Source organism: Aethalodelphis obliquidens, unplaced genomic scaffold (genome assembly GCF_003676395.1).
Source record: "Aethalodelphis obliquidens isolate GAN/ISIS:26980383/991018 unplaced genomic scaffold, ASM367639v1 scaffold4, whole genome shotgun sequence".
NCBI lineage: Eukaryota > Metazoa > Chordata > Mammalia > Artiodactyla > Delphinidae > Aethalodelphis > Aethalodelphis obliquidens.
In genome coordinates this window covers 82,565,895-82,589,465 of record NW_020837948.1, presented here as the reverse complement: position 1 = coordinate 82,589,465, position 23,571 = coordinate 82,565,895, and the positions used below count along the sequence as shown (strand labels likewise).

Sequence of the window (23,571 nt, the reverse complement as noted above, 5' to 3'; positions counted from 1 at the left end):
TCCATACCATGCTGTTTTGATTACTGTAGCTTCATAATATAGTCTGAAGCTTCATAATATACTCAGGGAGCATGATTTCTCCAGCTCCATTCTTCTTTCTCAAGATTGTTTTGGCTATTTGGGGTCTTTTGTGTTTCCATACAAATTTAAAAATTATTTGTTTTAGTTCTGTGAAAAATGCCATTGGTATTTTGATAGGAATTGCATTGAATCTGTATATTGCCTTTGCTAGTATGGTCATTTTAACAATATTAATTCTTCCAATCCAAGAACACAGTATATCTTTGCATCTGTTTATGTCATCTTTGATTTCTTTTATCAGCATCTTATAGGTTTTTGAGTATAGGTCTTTTACCTCCTTAGGTAGGTTTATTCCTAAGTGTTTTATTCTTTTGATGTGATGATGAATGGGATTGTTTCCTTAATTTCTCTTTCTGATAGTTTGTTGTTAGTGTATAGATATATAACAGATTTCTGTGTGTTAATTTTGCATCCTGCAATTTACTGAATTCATTGATGAGCTCTAGTAGTTTTTTGGTAGCGTCTTTAGGATTTTCTATCTGTTGTATCATGTCATCTGCAAACAATGACAGTTTTACTTCTTCCTTTCCAATTTGGATTCCTTTTATTTCTTTTTTTTGTCTGATTGCTGTGTCTAGGACTTCCAATACTGTGTTGAATAAAAAGTCCGAGACTGGGCATTCTTCTCTTGTGCCTGATCTTAGAGGGAATACTTTCAGCTTTCCCCATTGAGTATGATGTTAGCTGTGGATTTGTCATCTATGGCATTTATTATGTTGAGGTATGTTTCCTCTATTCCCATCTTCTGGAGAGTTTTTATCATAAATGAATGTTGAATTTTGTCAATGCTTTTTCTGCATCTGTTGAGATGATCATATGATTTTTATTCTTCAATTTGGTAATATGGTGTATCACATTGATTGATTTGCAGATATTGAAAATTTGAAACTGTAGTTTCCTTTTTTGTAATCTCTTTGTGTACTTCTTTTTCTTCTATTTTGATATGTTCTCTAGATATTTTTAATATTACATGTCATATATATAAAATATTATGTACTTTATATGTTCTATATTTTAATTTTTGTTCTAATGGTTAGCTTTGTACTAATACCTTTTTTTTTTTTTTTTTTTTTGGTGGTACGCGGGCCTCTCACTGCTGTGGCCTCTCCCGTTGTGGAGCACAGGCTCCGGACCCGCAGGCTCAGTGGCCATGGCTCACAGGCCCAGCTGCTCCGCGGCATGCGGGATCTTTCTGGACTGGGGCGTGAACCCGTGTCCCCTGCCTCGGCAGGCAGACTCTCAACCACTATGCCACCAGGGAAGCCCGTGTACTAATACCTTTGTTAATGCCCATTTCTTTACTTAGATTTCTTCCCCCTACCTTCTCTGTCACTTTTTTACTGACCATTTTTACCTCTCTCTTTATTTCATTTTCACTATTTTATCTGTTTTAATATTTGCTTATGTCCCTCATTATATTCTCAGTCTAAGCTGTTCATTCCTTGGTTATCATGCAAGGAAGGATGATTTTTTTCTTTATCTTCATTTTTTTCCCCTGTGTTGTTAACTCTCATTTTATATCTTCCTAACTTTATGTTCATTTCTATTTTGAATTTTTAAATATATTCTTTGAAGTTTTTTTCACACCTGCAAATGCTTGTTTAAAGATAATTAATTTTGTCTGGCATATTTTGTTATAGTTTTTCTGTGCTTTGTGGTTGTTTTTTGGGAATAATTTTCATCATCTGAAATGTTTTGATTTTCATTTTTTTTGTTTTCTATTACAGTACTTTTAATATAGATGTTGTCTTCTATATTCGGTTAATTTTAGGAATATCTTACATTTTTCTAGGCCAGCATTAACAGTTTTGTGTAGAAAAGGACGAGTTTGGTGGCAAATTAGATTTCTTAGCTCAAGAGAGCCCTCTTTTGTTGGCATGATGAAGTGCAGCTTGTTTCATGAATGTCTACGTTCTTTGGGTGGCAAGGAGAGAGGATCATGAAGTCTTCTGATGTTTCTATTTTATGTTAATGTAGAACTTTAAATTTTTACCGCTTATTTCCTTCTTCTCTTTCACCCTCAAATCCACATGAATCCTTCCCCTTAACGCTATTCCCTTTTCAAGTCTTTACCACTCTTTTCAAGAAGGGGTACAACTCCCACCTCTGATTGCAAACATTTCAAGGCTCTCCCTCTCAATTCCAGTACTCTGAATATCCAGGTGTCAGACTTATTCTCAGCATTTATGCTCTAAGGGTGGGACTCTGTCTTTTGGAAGATAATTATATCTGTATTCCATACCTCAAGTGCCCACTTGCTGCTCTGCAGTGGGCTCCAGAGGTGGCTCTGCTTGCTTCTGAATGTTTATTTCCCTAGTTACTTGTAAATTGAAGTATTATTCTGTTTTAGTCATGCTGTAAACGTGGGTTATTGTGGTTTTATTTATTCTCTCTGATTTGTATGATATTCAGAAGGTGTGTGGAGATTCTAATTTAGTGACCCCATTATCCTGTGGGATTCTAAAATCAGATCAGTTTAAAATGTAATCGTTAAGCAGGTCTTCTTTTTTTGAGCTGCAATTTCCTCCTTATAATTTTCATATATCAAGTCTAGTTGTGTCTTCTGAGGCAACATAGAATAAATCAAATTTCTCTCTTATGTTCAAACACAAACTGTTTCACAGCCCATAAAACCTTTTCTGTGGAATAATCATCCATTGATCCTTCAACCACTACTCAGGTGGTAAAACTTCAAGTCACCCCTCCCTGCATCTGATCACTCTCTTTATCAAAGAAACTAACTTCTCAGGTTCATTGTTTCCTATACTGTATTTACCAGCATAACTTGAGGACATTATTACTATTGGAAGAAGCTAACAATAGCAATTTAAAAGTTCACTCTTAGAAGAATTACTTTCCTTCATCCAAATGTAATGATTTACATAAAGCAATAAAGGAAAATTGAAAATGGGAAAAAAACATGTTTTATATTTTGCTTTCAAGAAAGGACAGTCATCGGTTGGCTTATCCACAAACACAGCAAGTATTTATTTTGACTGGAAGAACAGTTAATGTGTCTAAATGTTTCTAACCAAATTAGCAAATAAAAAGTAGAATAGCCTGAATGAATATGAATACTTATGAATCTCTTAATTAGGAGTCTAGTGCTGCAAACTGAATGCTAATGAAGTAAAAGAGCACTGCTTTGCTTGTTCTCAATTTATGTAGCACTGGCAGCTATGCTTTTTATGTAATGATGCTAGCACATCCTAGGTCGCTAAAAATTTTCAACACAGAGCACAGTATACTTAGAGTGTTCAAATAGGAAGATGATAGGAGAATGTGGGGAAATTGGATGGGGCAGTGGCAGTTGAGAAGGTAAAGTGAATGTAGGATTTTCTTACCAGCTTTGGGAGTGGCTGTTGTTGAAACCGAAAATGGAACTGAATGAAGCTAAATGATGCGTTTTCCCTATGTGACTTCCCTACCTCAACTTCTGATGTGATCTAGTATCTTTATTAAAGAGCAAAGAAATAAACCTGAAGATTTGGATACAGAAAGAAATATCAATTTAAGTCTAGAGGATATGGGAGCTTTGCACTTGGAGTGCTAGTTTTCTAGTTCAGAGGTGTTCAACTTTTGTTCAGTTTAACACATGAAGGATGATGTTCCTCTGCATAACACAAGGCATTTGCGTTATTTAGACTTGCCCTCTGTAATTCTACTTCTCTTTCTCTTTGGAAATATTGGGAGGCAAGTGAAATAAAGTGACTTTATTGTGGGATTAAACTTGCATCTTATCAAATTTGTTTCAAAGTAAATCATCATGGTAAGAAATAACTTGATGTATGGTAGTCTCCAAGTACTCTACTAGGCAGGCTCTCCCAGACGTAATAGAACAGAAGGGCTCACAGACCAAATCAAGATAATTTAATCATGCAGTTAGTTGAATCAATTGAAAATATACAGCAAGAAGCAAGGGGGAAAAATGAGGTAGGTTAATATACCTAGGATAGGGTTCAAGCAGGATAAAGGTACTATGCTACCTAAATCCTGTGTTACACATGTTCATGAGTTCTCTTTCTATCCCTCTCTCCCTCACTCTCCTTTCCTTCTCCCCTCTTCTTCTCCCTTCTTCTCCCCTCTTCTTCTCCTTCCTTCTGCTCTATCCACCTCTCTCTCTCTCTTTTCTCTCTCATATATGAATTTCATATTAAGATGCTTAGTAATTGGGGCTGTATAACCACTCTCCTTAAAGCATCAATCCCTGAGCAAAGCACTGAATCATATAATCATGATGCATCATCCACATCTAGCCAATCCCTCTATTCTGAATTTTCAGTTAGAGGCTTTAGTTATTTGAACACCAGCTGTTGGCCTGTTCTCAATACTGCAAATAATAGAAGCATTTATAAACCACTCATGTTGCCTTTTTTTTTGGCCACGCCACACGGCATGCGGGATCTTAGTTCCCCAACCAGGGGTCAAACCTGTGCCCCCTGCAGTGGAAGCGCAGAGTCTTAACCACTGAACTGCCAGGGAAGTCCCAAAGTTACCTTTTTTCAGTGTACTTCGGAAGACAGGATATTACTTTTTATTTTAATCACTTCATATCTTTGATTGTGACAAATATGTTTGTCTGAAATCTGAGGGATATCCAAAAGAGAGACATCAGAGATTAATCTCAATTACTTAAATTCTTAAATTCCATTTCTGGATGAAAGCTAAAACACAGAAACTAACTTAGTATAAAATTGATAAACTCACATATGTGAGTTGCATATGTTTATGTTTCTTCACTTCTAGAGAAATTCTAGAGAAAACGGGCAAGGCTACATTACCTAGACAAAACAGAGTGCACAAATTTGCGAAATTTTTTGGCAACTAAAAGAGTTTTTAGACATCCTATGTTACTTCCTCTCCAGAGCAGAAAGTAATCATAGGGAATACAGGACCATCTGGTCCTAAAGGTAAGTAGTGTCAGAGAAGAATTTTAAAAAGGAGGAGCAAGTCGGTAAATAGGGGTAAATATCATAGGGTCAGCGCCCTTTTGTATGCCTTTTCTTTTGTGTGTGTGTGTGTTCCTGCTTATGGATTGCTTTGCCCACTTCAAAGTCCATACTTAACGATTTATGTTATATTCTAAATTTGATATCATACAGTACCTAGAGTATTCCTACTTGAGTGAGTCTGAAAGGAAAAATCAGCATTTCAGTCATATGTGCAGACTACATAGATTCAAAATATTTTTTAAAAGCATGATACAAAGATTTCTTTTTCTAATCAAGATGGAGAGTAAATTCATAGGAACATAATTTATTTTCCTGCCTAAACAACAAAAAAACTGGATAAAATATATGAAAGAACAGTTTTTAAGACATTAGACATTGGGCAGTAAAGGGTAGTGATTCCCTTCGCTATATGAACAGATGAGATGAGACCTATAATTGTCCCAGCTTATTGCCTGCAGATTTCCCAGGCCAAAGGGAGAGAGATCCCAAAGCATGGAGGTCTCCCTAAGTTACAAAGAAGAAGCTGGAAGTCTGGGGAGAACAAGGAACCAAGAGCTCGGAGTAAAGAGCGTAACAGAGGAAAGAGCTGTTCAGAGACAGGGAGAGAGATCTCTGGAGATCTACAGAGTCCTCCTCCATGAGTCTTCAGCTGAGTACTGATCACTGCATGAGGGTGAGGAAACTGCTCAATGCAGAAAGGATTAGAAGAAATAATACCCAGTGTTTACAGAGGGTACCAGCCAAAATGGAAAACCTCATAATTTGTGGAATGTTGGGTAGAGTACTCAGAAGTGTTTTGCCTCAGTAGCAGCAAAATCATTCCTAAACTAAATGCTGCTCTGGTTCCTCCTAACAGTGCTTATAAGGAAGAGCTGAATGGCTCAAACTGTTCGTAAATAACAACAATATCACAGAATAAAGCTCAATAATATTTATAGGAATTCAAAAATATACAGCATTCAACAAGATAAAATTAGTAATGTCCAATAAAAAATTATCAGCATGCAAAGAAGAAAGATACTATGATCCATAAGAAGGGGAAAAATAATCAAAACCAATCCAGATGGGACACAGAAGATAGTAAACAAGAACAGTAAACAGTTATTATAACTATATTCCCTAAGTTTAAGAAGCTGGAGTAAATACTGCACAGGTTAAGTAAAGACAGAAAATGTTAAAAAGACTCAAATTGGCCTTCCATATATTAAAACTGCAATGTGTGAAATGAAAAACATACCGGGTGGGATTAATGATGGAGTAGACATTGGAGAAGAAATGATTATTGAACTTGAAGACATAGTAATTGAAACCATACAAGCGAAGCACATTAAAATGACTGAAAAAAAACCCACAGAGCATTAGTGAGTATTTAATATTTCTTACAGGGCAGGTCTGCCAGAGATGAGATGAATCCTTTCAGGTGTTGCCTGCTTCCAAATGGCTTTATTTTGACTTCATGTTAAAAGGATATTTTTACTGGATATAAAATTATAGATTAACAGTTTTTCTTTAAGTACTTTAAAGATGTCGTTTAATTGCTTATTCCCTTTACTGTTTTTTCTGATAAGTCAACCATCATTCTCATCATTGTTCATTGTATGTAATATATCTTCTCTCATTTTAAGATTTTATCTTTATGCTTTAGATTTCAGCCATACAACCATAATTTGCCTAGGTGTAATTTTCTTTGTATTTACTGTTCTTGGGTTTTGCTGAACTTCTTAGGTCTGTGGGTTGGTCTTTCCTCAGTCTTGGAAAATTGTCAGTCATCTCTTCCAGTATTTCTTCTGCTCTATTCTTTTTTCTTGTTTTGGGTCTCCAGCTACACAAATGATAGCCTATTTGATTTTGTTTCACAGTGATTGGATGTTTTGATCCCCCTCCTCTTTAAATTTTTCTCTTTGTGTTTTAATTTAGATAATTTCTGTTGTACTCAAATTCACTGATTCTTTTATCTGATGTGTTCAGAATGCCAATGAGCCCATCAAAATAATTCTTCATCTTATATTTTATTTTTCATTTTTAGGATTACCATCTGGCTCCTTTTTATAGTTTTCATTTGTATCAGGAACAAATTCCCCATCTGTTTATACATGCTATCCACCTTTTCCATGAGATTGCTTAATATATTTATCATTGTTATTTTAAATTCCCTCTGTTGGTTCTAACACTTGGACCATGTTTGGATCAGATTTTTTTTGTGTGTGTGGTATGCAGGCCTCTCACTGTTGTGGCCTCTCCTGTTGCGGAGCACAGGCTCTGGATGCTTACGCTCAGTGGCCATGGCTCACGGGCCTAGCCACTCCATGGCATGTGGGATCTTCCCGGACTGGGGCATGAACGTGTGTCCCCTGCATCGGCAGGTGGACTCTCAACCACTGCGCCACCAGGGAAGCCCTGGATCAGATTGTAATGGCTGTTTTCTCTCTTAAGAATGAGTCACATTTTTTTCCCCCTTTTTTCATGTCACATGTTTTTGATTGATAGTTGGATATTGATAATAGAACAATAGAAACTGAAGCAAATAATATTTACACCCATTGCACATTCCTTTTGTCAGTCCAGTAATGTGAGGAGATGAGTTAATCTAGTCCATGACTGAGTTGGATCTAGGCTTAGTTCTTTATTTTAGTTAGATTTATTTCACCACAGACTTCAAATAGTTTGTGCAAGGGATCAGAATTTTCTTTTTAGCCAGATGTGGGACCTGAGTACCTGGAGGATTTGTTTCCATTCTGCTGCTTTTCCCACAGCCTTCCCCAGGCCCTGCTTGTTTACATCTCAGAGAGATATCTCTCAGCTCTCTTGCCTCTGCGCCAGCCAAAATCAGTTATTGCTCTGTACCCACTGAAGACCTCATTTACCTAAAGAGTTCAGTTCAGTTTTTCCTATGCTGCCTTCAGACTTCAAGAAAGCCCCTATGCTTACACCTCAGGAAAGAATCTCTTTCAGCTTCCCTGTCCCTCTCTCAGTCATAAATTATCATTGCTCTTACTCAGTGTACAGCCTGGAGAACTTAAAGAGCTTGTCTCAGTCCTTTCCTGCCCTCAGAGTTCATGAAGTCCTGCACACTGTACCTTGGTAGAGCTGGTCTCTCTCAGTATTCTTGCCCCTCTTCACCAAAGATAGGTGCCTGCTGCCTTGTATCAATGTAAAGCCTGAGTGCTTGAAAGTTTTTTTAAGCATTCCTACTCTCGCCCCAGTATTTCTCATGACTACTCTGTGAAGGCTATGAAGTGTTGTAGGCGGCTGTACTCTGTGTTCTAAGGATTTTAAACCATCATGCCAGCTCACACTTAGTCTACAGACATTTGTTAAAATTTCAGAAGTTTAATTCTTGAGTTATCCCAGTTTTCTTCTTACCTTTCTTCTTGCTCTGACAGCTTTCTCCTTTTCTACTGCTTCACCAAGGATGAAAGAAACTATTGGGTTGCTTTGCTCCCAAGAGAGGTATGTAACTTTCTGAATTTTAATTCATTACATATTTTTTCTCCATCCTTAGCTCTCTGATGACTTTTTAATAAATTATGATTTTATGGGTTATCTGGATTGTTATTATTGCTAGGGTAGGAATGACATTCTTTTGCAACTTTCTACATTCTAGGCAGAAGCTGACACCCGACAGTTTACATATAAATGATTGTTTTCCCTTTCAATATATATATATCTTGGAATTCCTTTTTCAAAATTTCTTAGAATCATTCATCATATTCTTTCAAATACCTTTGGTGGTGGAAAATCTTTAGTTCCCAAAATCGTATCTGCTCTAAAATAAGAATGACATTCAAAATTGAGTTTCTAAGTAATGCTGATGATGAAATTTGGTAATGTTATTAGCCAAAAGAAATTTATAAAATAATTAGTCTGATTTTCTTGTTTCTTTTAAACAATTTTTTTTTTTTTTGCGGTACGCGGGCCTCTCACTGTTGTGGTCTCTCCTGTTGCGGAGCACAGGCTCCGGATGCGCAGGCTCAGCGGCCATGGCTCACGGGCCCAGCCGCTCCGCGGCATGTGGGATCTTCCCGGACCAGGGCACGAACCCGTGTCCCCTGCATCGGCAGGTGGACTCTCAACCACTGAGCCACCAGGGAAGCCCTCTTTTAAACAATTTTGAAGGCAATTTTATGTAAACAGTTCAAAACTGGTCTTGAGTGATGGCAGCATCATTGAAATAAGAAACCTCTTTCTTATGATGGCTGTTTAATTATAGAATAGCAATTTAAGCCAAATATTTTTTTAAAATATTTGTTTATTTAATTATTTATTTTGGTTGCTCCAGGTCTTAGTTGCAGCACGTGGGATCTTACTTGCGGTATGTGGATGTCTTGGCTGCGGCATGCAGACTTCTTAGCTGCGGCATGTGGACTCTTAGTTTTGGCATGCATGTGGGATCTAGTTCCCCGACCAGGGATTGAACCTGGGCCCCCTGCACTGGGAGTGTGGAGTCTTACCCACTGGACCACCAGGGAAGTCCCTAAGCCAAATATTTAAGAAGATGTAATCTTAAAAATCCATTTTCATGGCTCATGAGAGATCACCTCACACCAGTCAGAATGGCCATTATCAAAAAGTCTACAAACAATAAATGCTGGAGAGAGTATGGAGAAAAGGGTGTTTTCCCACTGTTGGTGGGAATGTAAACTGGTATAGCCACTATGGAGAACAGTATGGAGGTTCCTTAAGAAACTAAAAATAGAGTTACCATATGATCCAGCAATCCCACTCCTGGGCATATATATATCCAGAGAAAAATGTGGTTCAAAAGGATACATGCACCCCAGTGTTCATTGCAGCACTGCTTACAATAGCCAAGACATGGAAGCAACCTAAATGTCCATCAACAGATGAATGGATAAAGAAGATGTGGTACATATATACAATGGAATATTACTCAGCCATTAAGAAGAATGAAATAATGCCATTTGCAGCAACATGGATGTACCTGGAGATTATCATAGTAAGTGAAGTAAGTCAGACAAAGACAAATATCATATGATATCACGTATATGCAGAATCTAAAAAAAATGATACAAATGAACTTATTTACAAAACAGAAACAGACACACAGACTTAGAGATTGAATTTATGGTTACCAGGGGGAAGGGTGGGAAGGAGGGATAGATTGGGAGTTTGGGATTGACATATACACACTGCTATATTTAAAATAGATAACTGGGCTTCCCTGGTGGCGCAGTGGTTGAGGGTCCGCCTGCAGATGCAGGGGACGCGGGTTCTTGCCCCGGTCCGGGAAGATCCCACATGCCGCGGAGCGGCTGGGCCCGTGAGCCATGGTCGCTGAGCCTGCGCGTCCAGAGCCTGTGCTCCGCAACGGGAGAGGCCACACCAGTGAGAGGCCCACGTACCGCAAAAAAAAAAAAAAAATTAAAATAGATAACCAACAAGGACCTAATCTATAGCACAGTGAAATCTACTTTATACTCTATAATAACCTAAATGGGAAAAGAATAGATGCATGTATATGTATAACTGAATCACTCTGCTGTACACCTGAAACTAACGCAGCATTGTTAATCAATTATACCCCAATATAAAAAAAAAATCCATTTTCATTGCTCATATATCTAGCCTTGAATACCTGTTTTTAAATTACTTTAAAATATTTCAGATTTTATTTCTCCTTATACTGAATAATGCAATACAATTGATAATACATATTTTCTCCATTTTATGATTTTCTTTGTAAATACAAAAATAGATTTTTTACTTAGTTTAACTGAAAACATATCATAGCCATCTTTACCTTGTTTACAACTGACTGTAATTTCAAATGAAGTGTTTCAGGAGGAAGATAGACATTCCATTCATGAAAACGAAAGTGGAAATTTTTACAAAAATTACCACGGAAAAGTGGAATCAGATGTGACACAGCTCTCCCTGAAGAGGGCAGCACTCTATGGAAAATCGGAAGTCAAAGGGGAATGCTTCTGAACTTTTGCCTCATGTACCAGAGCCTGGTCAAAGCATTGAGAAACATTTATTTTAACTGAATTTTAAACAGTCATAAAATGATTGAACACTTTCTTCTGAGACTGAATATTCTGGCTAGGTGCTTATTTGGTATTTTTTTCTGTCAATACTAAAGTTTAAGCACATATAATAATTATGACTTATTGTATATTTACTGCTTTCTGTGTAAGAAACAATTTCTTTTAATTATTGAAAATGATTTCTTTTGAATTTCGTTGGCATCCTCATGTCTTGAAAATTGCAGGATTTATTGCACAAAGCCATGTTCACTGTATTCTTACATTTTATGATTTTATGAATGCCTATTATGTCCCCATGAAGGTGTTTAGTTCTTGTTTTATTTTTAAATCTTGTAGACTGTTGGTTTTTTTTTTTTTTTGGCTGCATTGGGTCTTTGTTGCCGTGTGCAGGCTTTCTCTAGTTGCGGTGAGCGGGGGCTACTCTTCGTTGCAGTGTGCGGGCTTTAGTTGCGGTGGCTTCTCTTGTTGTGGAGCATGGGTTCTAGGCGCGCGCTCTTCAGTAGTTGCAGCACAGGCTCAGTAGTTGTGGTTCTCAGGCTCTAGGGCACAGGCTCAGTAGTTGTGGCACATGGGCTTAGTTGCTCCGTGGCATGTGGGATCTTCCCGGACCAGGGCTCGAACCCATGTCCTCTGCATTGGCAGGCGGATTGTCAACCGGTGAGCCACCAGGGAAGACCCTAGACTGTTTCTTTAAGCCTTTTACATACATGGAAGTTTTCTTTTTCCATTCATCAAATTCCAATCCAACAAATGTGTTGTTTTTGAGCATTTTCTAAGTGCAAGCTCCTTTGCAAATGCTTCTGTGTCTGGCTTATTTTAGTTGTCCTTACTTTTATCTTCTGCAGTTCAATTATACATGTGTTGACACTTGGTCAGATACAGCAAGCAGAGGTTGGTGCCTGCCAGCAGCATCTTGCAATTGTACCTCCTATATAATGCCTAATCTAACTTTTTCCATTCATCTCTTATTCTTTTCTTATTATGAAATATATGTACTTACAGAAGAATTTATAAAATATATCTGTACTGTCTAATGAATACTTATAAAACAAACTCTGGTATAACCCAAGTCAAAAAATAGAAATTTTGCAACATCCAAGAACACCCACCTTGTTTGTGGCTTCCTTCCTAATTATAATTCTATCCCTCCACTCTGGAAGTATCCACTATTTCTGGCTTTGTGATAATCATACCTTTCTTTTCCTTTATGCTTTTACAACCTATATGTGCATCTCTAAACAATGGCCTGGTTTAGCCTGCTTTGAACTTAATATGAGTGGACTCCATACTGTTGGAATTATTTTTATCTTTCTTCTTTTGTTCAATATTGTGTTTGCAAGGTCATCCATACTATAGCATTTTGCATACCATTTTCCTAGTGATATACTCTTCCATTGTATGCATATTTCACAACTCATTCATACTATTGTAAGTGGACATTCAGGTGTTTGCAGTTTTTGGTTACCATAAATAACACTGCTACAAATATTCTTACACATGTATGCTAGTGCATATGTTTACATATTTTTAGGGTAGTACTGGCATACTTTAACATTTCCCTCATGAAACACCTCTTGGACTTTGATATCCAAATTTTAGAATGTAAGTGTCCTTGCAGTATACTTGTTAGCTGATTTATATGAAAAAATTGTATTTATGTCTCACAAACTCAATACTACATTTTAAACAAAACAATGTGTGTGTGGGAGGGGAAGTCTGGGTTATATTCCAGGTAGAATTGTTAAGTATTAATGTTTTGAAAGGTGTAGCTAGAATCACTGAAGCACATATGTGATGGTTAATTTTATGTGTCAACTTGACTGGAGGCGTTGCCCAGATATTTGGTTAAACATTATTCTGGATGTATCTGTGAGGGAGTTTCTGGATGAGATTAACATTTGAATAGGCAGAGACTAAGTTAAACAGGTGGCCCTTTCCAATGTGGGTGAGCCTCATCCATTTCATTGAAGGCCTGAATAGAACAAAAGGCTGAATAAAGGAGAATTTGCTCTCTCTGCTTATCTTCTAGCTGGAACATTGGTCTTCTCCTGCCTTCACACTTGGACTTGGACAGGAACTACACCATTGGCTTTACTGCGTCTTCACCAGATTTCTGGGTTCAACTGAAGATCTTGGAACTTCTCAGTCTCCATAATCACGTGAGCCAATTCCTTATAATAAATCATGTATGATATATTACATCAATTGGATATTACATATCCAAGTTTTACTTCTCTGGAGAACCTAGACTAATACAGCATGTTCTGCATACAAAGAAACTATTTGAAGTAACTATATTAGTCATTTAATGAATACTTTATATGCATTTTACTCTGAATTAGTTATGTTTTAGGAAATTGGTGGATGTTTTAGGTTGATATAAAAACACTATAATTTTCCTTATTTAAAATATTAAGAAATAGACTCTCAATTAGCATTTATTTTTAAAATGTCTAATTTACAAAGATAAATTTCTGATCTTAAGTGAAGAATACCTAAAGTGGGAAATGCTGTACCTAAAATGGCAATGCTGGTTAAAAGATTGTGTGTATCTTCAACTTGGCTAGATAATGCCAAATTGTTTTCCAAAAGTGAAGTGTGAATATTCCCACCAGGTGTCTATGGTACTTCTGTTGCTTACATCCTCACCAACAGGGTAACCAAATATCCCAATTTTTGAGGAAGCATGCTGTTTTACAGAAAAATGCATTATAAGACATAGAAGGCACTGTAGAATTAGAGAACAATAATTTCACAGAAATTACATTAATAGATTGAGGGAAGGATTATTAATCGGTGTCAAGATCATTAAGTAAATGGTTTATGGAAAACTGGCCATTGGTTAATTGTTAAAAGAAAACCTCACACATTATTTTTTAATCACAAGGGGAAAATTTTATGTGTACAGTGAAGGGGAAAACAAAATAACTTAGTATTGGAATCAATCAATCATAGTGTCATTAATGTTTGTTAATCAGATATTGTGTGCCAGATATAAAGCCACATGAAGTACACACCAAGACCTATGAATTATTCTAGGCAAAAATATTTAAATTGGGTTTATTAAGCCTCTAATATAATGTACAATTTATAAGAAATGCAGGTTAGAGACTGACAAGTTAAATGGTAGCATAGCAAAGAAACCAGAAAAATCCAGGGATATTCTACAATAGGTAACTGACCTGGTTCTTTAAAAAGTCATGATTGTGAAAAAGAGATTATAATCTATTACAGGAAACTTAAGGGACATAAAAACCAGATGAAAGTTTGATCCTATGTTTGATATTTGAATGGACAAACCATCTGTGTGTGATATTTTTGGATCAAATGGGGAATTTTGAATATAGTATAAGTATTAGAAGAGATAAAAGGTACTGAAAGAGAAAGAGATTACTTACTGAAAAAAGTAGGTTGAGGAAGAGTGTACAATACGATTTTATATTGATATGTAACTACAAAGGTGTGTATGTGTGTGTGTGTGTGTGTGTGTGTGTGTGTGTAAAGACCTGGAAATATAGGTGTTAATTAGTAATGATGGTCTCTGGTGGTGAAGGACTGATTTAATTATGCTTTTCTAATTTTCTACAATGCACATGTGCTGCTTTTCTAATAATAATTTTTAACTAAGTTATACTTAACATACAATGTTATATTAGTTTCAGGTGTACAGTATAGTGATTCAATATTTTTATACATTATGAAATAATCACCCCAATAAATCCAGTTACCATCCATCACTACACATGTAATAATAATTTTTGAAAAACACAAGCTAGATAATAAAAAGTTACTCAGTGTAATAGATCAGTATTTTTTAACCGATTAATTTTAATGGAGTGTATTTCCTGGTAAAAATTAAGACATAAAAGATAAGTATTTTCTGTCTAATAATAATTCTGTGCATGACTAGCATCTTACATGCTAGATAATCTTCTTGGAAATAATGATTACCTTGATTATTATTAAAAAGACCACTCTATAGGCTCATAAGTCGTCTAGTGTCTTCCCTCTTGATTATGTGCATTTTAATGATTTTAAAATAGGTAGAACATGTCTTTCTCTATCCTTCTAGCAATTTATAGTTTTGGTTCCGTCATTTTCATCCCTGTTATATTTAGTTTATTAAAGCAGAAATAAATTGATTAAAATAACTTATGAAGAGTTTGCAGATAGCTGTCTATAATTATGAACAGTTTTATGCTCCCATTTACTTCATTTTACATATATACGTTTTAAAAAATGCACCTCTTCTTTCTCCCACTGACTCTTGAAAGCTTGGATTAGGCTTTTGTTGATTGATATAATCATAAAACAATTATCAGACAATTTTAGTGCATTATTCACTTTTTATTCATAAAAGTGAATAAATAAGGTTTTTTGCCCTCAAGGAGATCCCAATCCAGAAGGGAAAAGAAGAAAAGAAGTGCTATATGGATCTATAAACAAAATAATTTCCAAAGCAATAGAATTTCATTTATTTTCTTCAGCAAAATATAAGTATTTATTAGGTTCCAGGTTCTGTACTAGAAATTGGGCTTCAGAAATAAAATATACAGTTTCTTCCTTTGAATTGCCAATAGTCTAAGATAGACTAATAAATAGATAAACAGACTGATCACAATCAGTATGATTAGTAGCACTTAATCAGTGGTTCTCAAATAAGGGAGTATTTTGCCCCGCAGAGGACACTTGGCAATGTCTGAAGACATCTTTGATTGTCACTTCTGGGGTGTGTGTGCTACTGGCACCTGGTAGGTAGAGGCCAAGGATACTACTAGTCATCCTACAATGCACAGGACAGCCCTGCACAACAGAGTTATTAGGTCAAAAATGTCAATAGTGCTGCTCTTGAGAAACCCTACACTAATCATTGAGTGTTTTTGGCTTATGTAAGAGAATTGTCTAACCCAGTGAAGGTAAGTAGGGGAGAAGGACATGGAATGCTTTTATGGAGCCTGCCGCTGAAGTTTGAAGGACAAGTAGAGGTAACCAGGCAGAGGTCACCAGATATGTCACCAGGGGTATGTGAAGAGAGTTATGGGAACATGCAAGAAGGAAAGTGTAATTTGGGGGGATGATGAGGAGTGGGCATGCATAGACAACTGTCAAAGAAGGCTTCTCGGGGATGTTTGAGCTATGTCTAAAAGGATGACTAGGAGGTTGTCATGTGGACATAGGTATATGGGGGATAGTGTTGGAAAAGTTCTTGAATTTCAGTTTCAGATTGAGGTTTGTAATTCTGCCAAGAGTCATTTTGAGAAGTGGTATAAAATAGTCCTATAAAATAAAAAAAAAACTCTGCATATGACAATAGTAATTCATTTGCATCATAAGGGGTCATCATATTTTTAAGATTATGTATTTAAGAAAATAATAGAACTCAGTTGCAATGATGAATATATGAGAATATTCATTGCAGCTTTAGCTTCCAAATATTTGGGAATTTTCCAGATATATTTTAAAAAATTGATTTCTAGTTTAATTCTATTATGATCTAAAGACATACTTTTAATAATTTCTATTCTTTAAAATTGGGCAAAGTTTGTTTTATGGCCAAGAATACTGTCTATCTTGTTGAATGTTCCACATGCACTTGAAAGAAATGCTTACTCAGCTGTTGTATGGAGTGTTCCATAAATGTAAATAATATGATATTATAGTGACATATTCATTGATAATGTTGCTCACGTCTCCTGTATCTTTACTGATTTCCTGTCTTTCGTCTAGCAATTACTGAGAGAGGAATGTTGAAGTGTTAAACTGTAATTGTGGATTTATCTATTTCTCTTTTTAGCACTAGCAGTTTTTGTTTTGTGTATTTTGAGGTTTTGTTATTAGGGATGTACACATTTAGAATTCTTAGGTCTTCTTGGAGAATTGACCCATTTATTCTTATCTAATTTTTCTTTTAAACATTGATAATATTCCTTGTTCTGAAGTAACTTTGTGTGATATTATTAAAGCCACCCAAGCTTTCTTTTGTTGGTGTTTGCATGGTATATCTTTTTTCATCATTTTACTTCTAAACCTATCTATGCTTTTATATTAAGGAGATTTCTTATAAATAGCATATACTTTTTAAAACTCCAGTCTGGCAATCTCTGTTTTTAATTGGCACATTTAGATCATTCGCATTTTGTCAATGTTGATGTGGTTGAATTAAATTCTACAATCTTGCTTTCTATTGTTCCATCTGTTCTTCATTTCTTTCATCCTCTTTTTCTGCTTTCTTTTTGGTTAACTGAACATTTTTCTTATGATTCCATTTTATCTTCACTATTAACTTATTATTAATACTTCTTAAAAATTTTTTTAATAGTTGCCCTAGGGTTTATGATGTATATCTTCAGTTAATCAGTCTGCCTTATATAATATTCTTGTTCATGTGTAGATTTTGTTTTTTTCATTGTAGAGCACTGACTTTGAGTGTGTGATCATGCTTACAACTAATTACATTATTAAAAATTCTGAAATATATACTCCTTTGTTTATGTCTAGCAAATGCTCAACAGCTGCCTATCAGGAAGAAAAAAGTCCTAATCTGTAGTGTTTGATAATTTCTGTGACTTAACCTCTCCAACCATGGCCTATTTCTAGCTATTATTGTGACATCACTGAATATGGAATTAGGAAGAAATGAGACAATTTTTGCACTGAGCCAGTGCAAGCTGGCTCCAATACACACTTCTGAGCCCATAAGGTTCCCTGGTGTTGCTAAGACATGTCCTTGGTTCTTGGTTACTATTTATATTTCTAGGGCCTAAAACTTTAAATTCTCAGACCTACAAATTTAAATTCCAATATCCAAGGAGTCTGTAACTACATTTCATCCTCTTGTAAGTTTATCTTCTCGTATTACTAAAGAGTTCAGGTTCATTAAATATGATCATATCCCCTTCATAGAATTTCTTTCTACCTTCAAAAATACTCACCAGTGGCTCCCATATACCTATTTGTATTAACTATGTCTGAAATCAATCTAAAGACAAGACAAAACAAGGAGATGCATCAGGCCATTCTGTTTGTGCCAGCTACTCAGGAGTTGGCTGCCCTAGTGTTGGGGCTTATAGCAGACTTAATTTGGGGAAAGGATCTGGGAGGGTTAGAGAGCAGGTTTGCATGTTTTCTTACCAAAAGATTGTGAATCATTGGATTGATATAGGTTAGCCCGAAGGTCCGTGTTTTGAAGACCTAAAAATAGCTGCCTTGGTTCTCACTCATAACCAGCTACTGACTCTCCCAGTGGAAGTCAAGTGGTGACTATGGCCTAACAAGATGAGATCTTACTTACAATAGAATTGGGGAAATGAAACAAATGTTGAACATTTCGAACCTCCTGGGAGGGTCTGCTATGAGACAGTCTTAAGAGTATTTCAATTCCAATGTCTTTATAGAAGGCAGAATCTGAGCCACTCATGATAATGTTAAAATAAAGATTTTGGGGGAGGAGGTGGGTATGTGTTGAATAGAGAAATTACAGAAGCTCAACACTTTTGACTGAAACTCAATGCTAGGAGACTGGGAAGTGTCATAAAGAGACTACAGTATATACTCAGGAAAACATTTTGAATAATTCTGAATTTTACTGCACAAACACATAGGTTAATACTTTCTTGTGTTATCATTTCTCCACATTCCAGGATGAAAATAGTAAAAAAGGGTTGAAAGAAGCTTGAATCTAATTTCTCATTTCTTAACTCCCTTTTCTTTAATTTCTGCATAACACACCATCACCAATATATCAACATTCTTCTAAAGGAGGAAATTGGAATATAAAACACATCTTTATGATAAATAAAAGCATATAGGCAGGAGTTGTAAATCATTTAAATTTCCTTTGGGATAGTGATTCCAAAACATTACTTAGTGAACTGCAATTGCTGTTAATCACCTTTATAGCCGAGAAATTCAGATTTTTCCCCAAGTGTATGCATTTCTTTTTCTATGAATTAAAGAATATTTACTTAGATTTATCCTAATAATAACATTTTAAATACATGAGAACCATTTTGTTACACTATAGCTACATCCATGTTTTTTTTGTTGTTGTTTCTTTTTAAATCATGTGTTTTTTCCTAAGATAAAAGGAATACAAACTCATTATTTAAAAAATTGGAAAATGTAGATAATACTTATAAATAAAACAGAAAAATCAACCATAAACCCAACACGCAGAGAGAACCTGTCAATATTCACAGAATTTCATCTACATATTTTTATGCACATATTTTAAAAAATTGGAATTATACTATATATACAGTTTCAAATACTAACATTTCCACCAAGAATATATGAGAGCCTTTTCCTATCCTATCAAATATTTTGACTCTATAATTTCCATTTGCTGAATCATATTGGATGCTTCATAATGCAATGATGTTTCAAGTATTCCATCAATATAGTTCCCTTTTCTATAATTTCAAAATCCAAACATTTTATCTTTTATCTTCTAATCTGCTAAACTTTGGTTCATGGTAGGAAAAATTAGCTCTGGATGATTGCATTCACTTCCTCTTTCTTGTCCAGCTTTCTTCTGGGCATGAAAACCCCAAGTGGGAAATGTTCCTAAGCTGTAAAAACTTCTGGAAAAACTTCTGTCCTAAAGAGGTATTTTGCATCTTTCCTTTTCACTATCAATGTGTGACTTCAGTCTAATTTTCTCCAAGTTGTGTTCTCTTCAATAGATTCTCTATCTACCCTTCTTCTCAATTCCTCTTACCATGATTATAGACCAGTCTTCATAATTTCCTGCCTGGATTGAACAGCAAAATTCTCCTGACTGATTTCCATGCATCCAGTCTCACTCTTTCCTAAACTCTTTCCCAGACTTCCACCTTTGTGATTTTTTTTATCATCAAATCAGAGTATGTCATTACCCTACTAAATATTCTAAATGCCTCCCATTGCCTGCAAAAAGATAGTTTGGCAAGACATGTAATTTCCTTCACAATCTAGTACTAACACATCTCTGTATTTATTTATTAATTTATTCAGCAGAGCTTACAAGATTATATTTGATACATGAAAGTTTTCATATAGTAGGAATAAATCTTTGCGGATGTTGCCAATGATGACGATGGGTGCAACATTGAAAGAAATGGTCCTGGGAGGCAAAGGCAAGCAAAGCTAGTAATAAAAAAGCAGCAACATCAAAAGCTATCCTTCAGTTTATTTACTGGAGTTTCTACAACTACTAAAGGATGATACATATTTAAAGTAAAGTTTAAAGAATGACAAGAGAAAAATTCTAGGCTTAATGGGTATTGCAAAGGAAGGAAATAGGCTTAATGTTATGAGCTATACAGGAGAGAGGTTAAGAGTGCTCTTGAGAAAGTCAGCCTGGATTATAATTTTGGCTTTTCTACTTACTAACTTGGGAGAATTACCTGACTTTTTTGTAAGTTGGTTTCTTTGGCCAAATGGATAATAGTAGTGTATTCCTTATAAACTTGTTGAGAGAACTTAGTTGATTTAAGTAAAGGGCTCGGCAAAGTAAGCTTTTAATGAAACTTAGCTATCATTGTTATTATTATTATTAACCATATTTATCTAAAAAGAGAAAATAGAGCCTTTTGCTAACTAGGTATAAGAGAGTTAGATGACATAAACCATCGGCTGCTCTGTAGTTTACAGGAAAGCTCCAACTATTAAAAAAACGAATAGGAAAAATAAATATGTTGCCACCTGATTCTTAGTGGAACTTTTCGTTTCCTCCATCCCCTACTCACTTATTTCAAATGTTCTATTTAAAATTTCTGACTCTTTCTTTAAGAGTAAAAGGCTACACATTTGATTCATAACATATATTTCAAACTCAGCATTCAGTTATGGTAGTAATAATCCTTGAAATTATAACTTTTTTGGGTTAAATTTAGAAAGCATTGCACAAGGTTGTACGAGAGCAGTCCCCAATCCTGAGAAAATTTTAGCACATGTTCAGGTTAAGCTGTGATAGAAAAGCCCTAATTTAACTTGAAATGATTTTCTTGTCCTAGCGTCAATTTCTTTTACCTCTTGGCTCCATTGCTTAGCATAACCACCCAGAGCACGGTTTACTCTTTTTGACTAAGAGCATAAAAAAGCTATTGGCAGAAACTAACATGCCATTGTAAAGCAATTATACTGCAATAAAGATGTTTAAAAAAAAAAAGCTATTGGCTGTAAGATTGCTTTCATTTAGGGGGATGTGTATGTGGAGTGGGGGAGAGAAAAAGGAAGATATAAAAAAAAGGAAGGACAGTCATTTTCAGGGAGTTTACTTGAGTTATTTTAAGGGCAAATGTAGCCTACTATTCATTTTCTTTCATCATTCTGTAATAAAATTGAACTTTGATGAGCTTAGGTCCAGGGAACAAAATGTGATGCTGCCACTTGTAATGATGTATTAAATTCATAGGGTTCTACAATGGAATGATCCCTTTCTCGGAACTGTGTTTGTTTGGGATGTTTGTGTGAACTTTTTGAACTCTACTCTTTTACTCAAGTAACCCTAGGCAAGATAGTACCCAGACCCGATGTTATTAACTCTCAGAAGGCATAACACCACAAAAATGCAAATGTTCTAAATACAAGGTGGAGGTTTTTGAATTCTTAAGTACTTCTGTTATTGATTTTCTCAAGCAAGAAAATAATACAGCTTTTGGGTGGACAAAATAATAAAATTCTAATATTTATGTAAATTGTTTTGATTTATTTTTTCATTGCTCTTTGCCTTAATATGGAGATGCTACAGTCTTCCTGCTGTTTATAGGGAAAAAAGTCTCCCAGTTTAAATCCATTTAGCTTTAATTCCTGAGTTTAGTTTCATGCAAGTAAATGCTGTATTCTCTCTAAAAATAAATGAAACAACACACAGGAGTCTGTTTATGAATACAGTGTAATCTAAGAATGAGCAGTGTTTTTATAGAAAAACCAGACCTTTATGACTGCAATCTAAAAGGGAAGCAATTAGGCTGTTTTTTATTAGGGATTAGTACATCATGTTAGTTTAGAAAGCTTTTTTAAAAATAAAATGGAAATCATAAATATCAGCTCCATCTCAAAACAAAGCAACCATTACTTCTCCCAACCTCATTTTGTTTGCGGCACATCACAGATTCCTTGAATTACCAATGATAGCCTGACCTCTCCTGACCTGGGGTGTCGAGGAACTTTTTCAAAGGATTTTACCAAATATCTGTCTATGTATGCTTACGTATACTCATTTTTCTTGTTGTTGTTGGAGGGTCCTTATATTTCTGAGTCCAGTTTAGGCACTGAAATACTATAGAAATGAAAAAATTCACATGTGTGTGAGTAAGTTCCTTGTAAGGACTATTTTTGTAGAGAAATGACCTTAAACCTTTTTGACATTTATACAAACCTGAGTGACATTTCATTATAATGTCTTTGGCAGCATCCGTGGATTGAAAAGTATGGTATATGCAACATTCAGATAAACTAATGAAATATTTGCTTATGTGCAACTTTACCATCTCCATATAAAAAAATGAACCATGTTTCTGTCAGAAGATTTTCATGAGTCATCGTGCAACTCCCTCTCACTTCTCCTGGGTCTGATAGAAAATTAGCTTCTTTGATAGGCCATATCATGGGACAGCACTGTGAGAGGGGCAAAAGGGAAATTAGGGAACTTCTTGTGTGTTAGTTTATCATATAACATAGCTATATTACTGTCTTTGCATGTTCATTTGGCATTAAGTCCTTCAGGATGTGGGGAGGAGGGGTGGGGATTGAGGAAGAGACAGTGACGACTGATGTGCAGGAGGATGTAAGTCATGTGTGCTAACTTTTTTTCCTTTCTTTCTCCTCATTTAATTACCACTTGTCCTATTGCTCAGGCCAAAAATCTTGGAAACAACCTTGAGTACTCTCTTTATCTCACCCCCACTACTGATTTCTTAGAAATCAATTGGTTCTAGTTTTAAAACATATTTTCCAACAGACAAAAAAAAAAAAAGATATAGGACATCTGAACAGATCTTAACTACTAAACAGTGTAGAACACTGAACCAAAAATGACAGAATTTATCTTCCATCTAATGCACATGAATGTTTAACAAAAATAGACCATGTGATGCATCATAAAGTAAGTTGAACACATTTGAAAGCATTGAAATCTTTCATTGTATTCCCTGACCACAGTGGGATTAAGTTAAATGATTTAAGAAAGTAAACAATGAAGCCACTATGATGCCAGCATTGAGCACAATACTAGTGAACCTGTTGAATCTCCTTCATGCCAAAGAATGTTCAGTTTGCATTATCAGGGCTTGTGACTTAGATAGATATTATCATTGGCTGTCCTTAATAAGAAGTGCTTATGAGGGCTTCCCTGGTGGCGCAGTGGTTGAGAGTCCGCCTGCCGATGCAGGGGACACGGGTTCGTGCCCCGGTCCAGGAAAATCCCACATGCCGCGGAGCGGCTGGGCCCGTGAGCCATGGCCGCTGAGCCTGCGCGTCTGGAGCCTGTGCTCCGCAACGAGAGAGGCCACAACAGTGAGAGGCCCGCGTACTGCAAAAAAAAAAAA

At 35.8% G+C, this 23,571-nt stretch overlaps 1 protein-coding gene across 2 annotated transcripts in view; it reads left to right on the top strand.

The window, feature by feature from the left end:
- FBXO4 (F-box protein 4) overlaps nucleotides 1-23,571 on the top strand; it is a 281,797-nt gene that overhangs the window by 25,465 nt on the left and 232,761 nt on the right. The window contains exon 8 of one of the 2 annotated variants that reach the window (XR_003431712.1): nucleotides 13,071-13,200. The gene's annotated coding sequence lies outside the window, so the exon portion shown is untranslated. Of the gene's footprint in view, nucleotides 1-13,070; nucleotides 13,421-23,571 lie in introns of those variants that run through there. The other variant, XR_003431711.1, reaches the window with a different exon arrangement.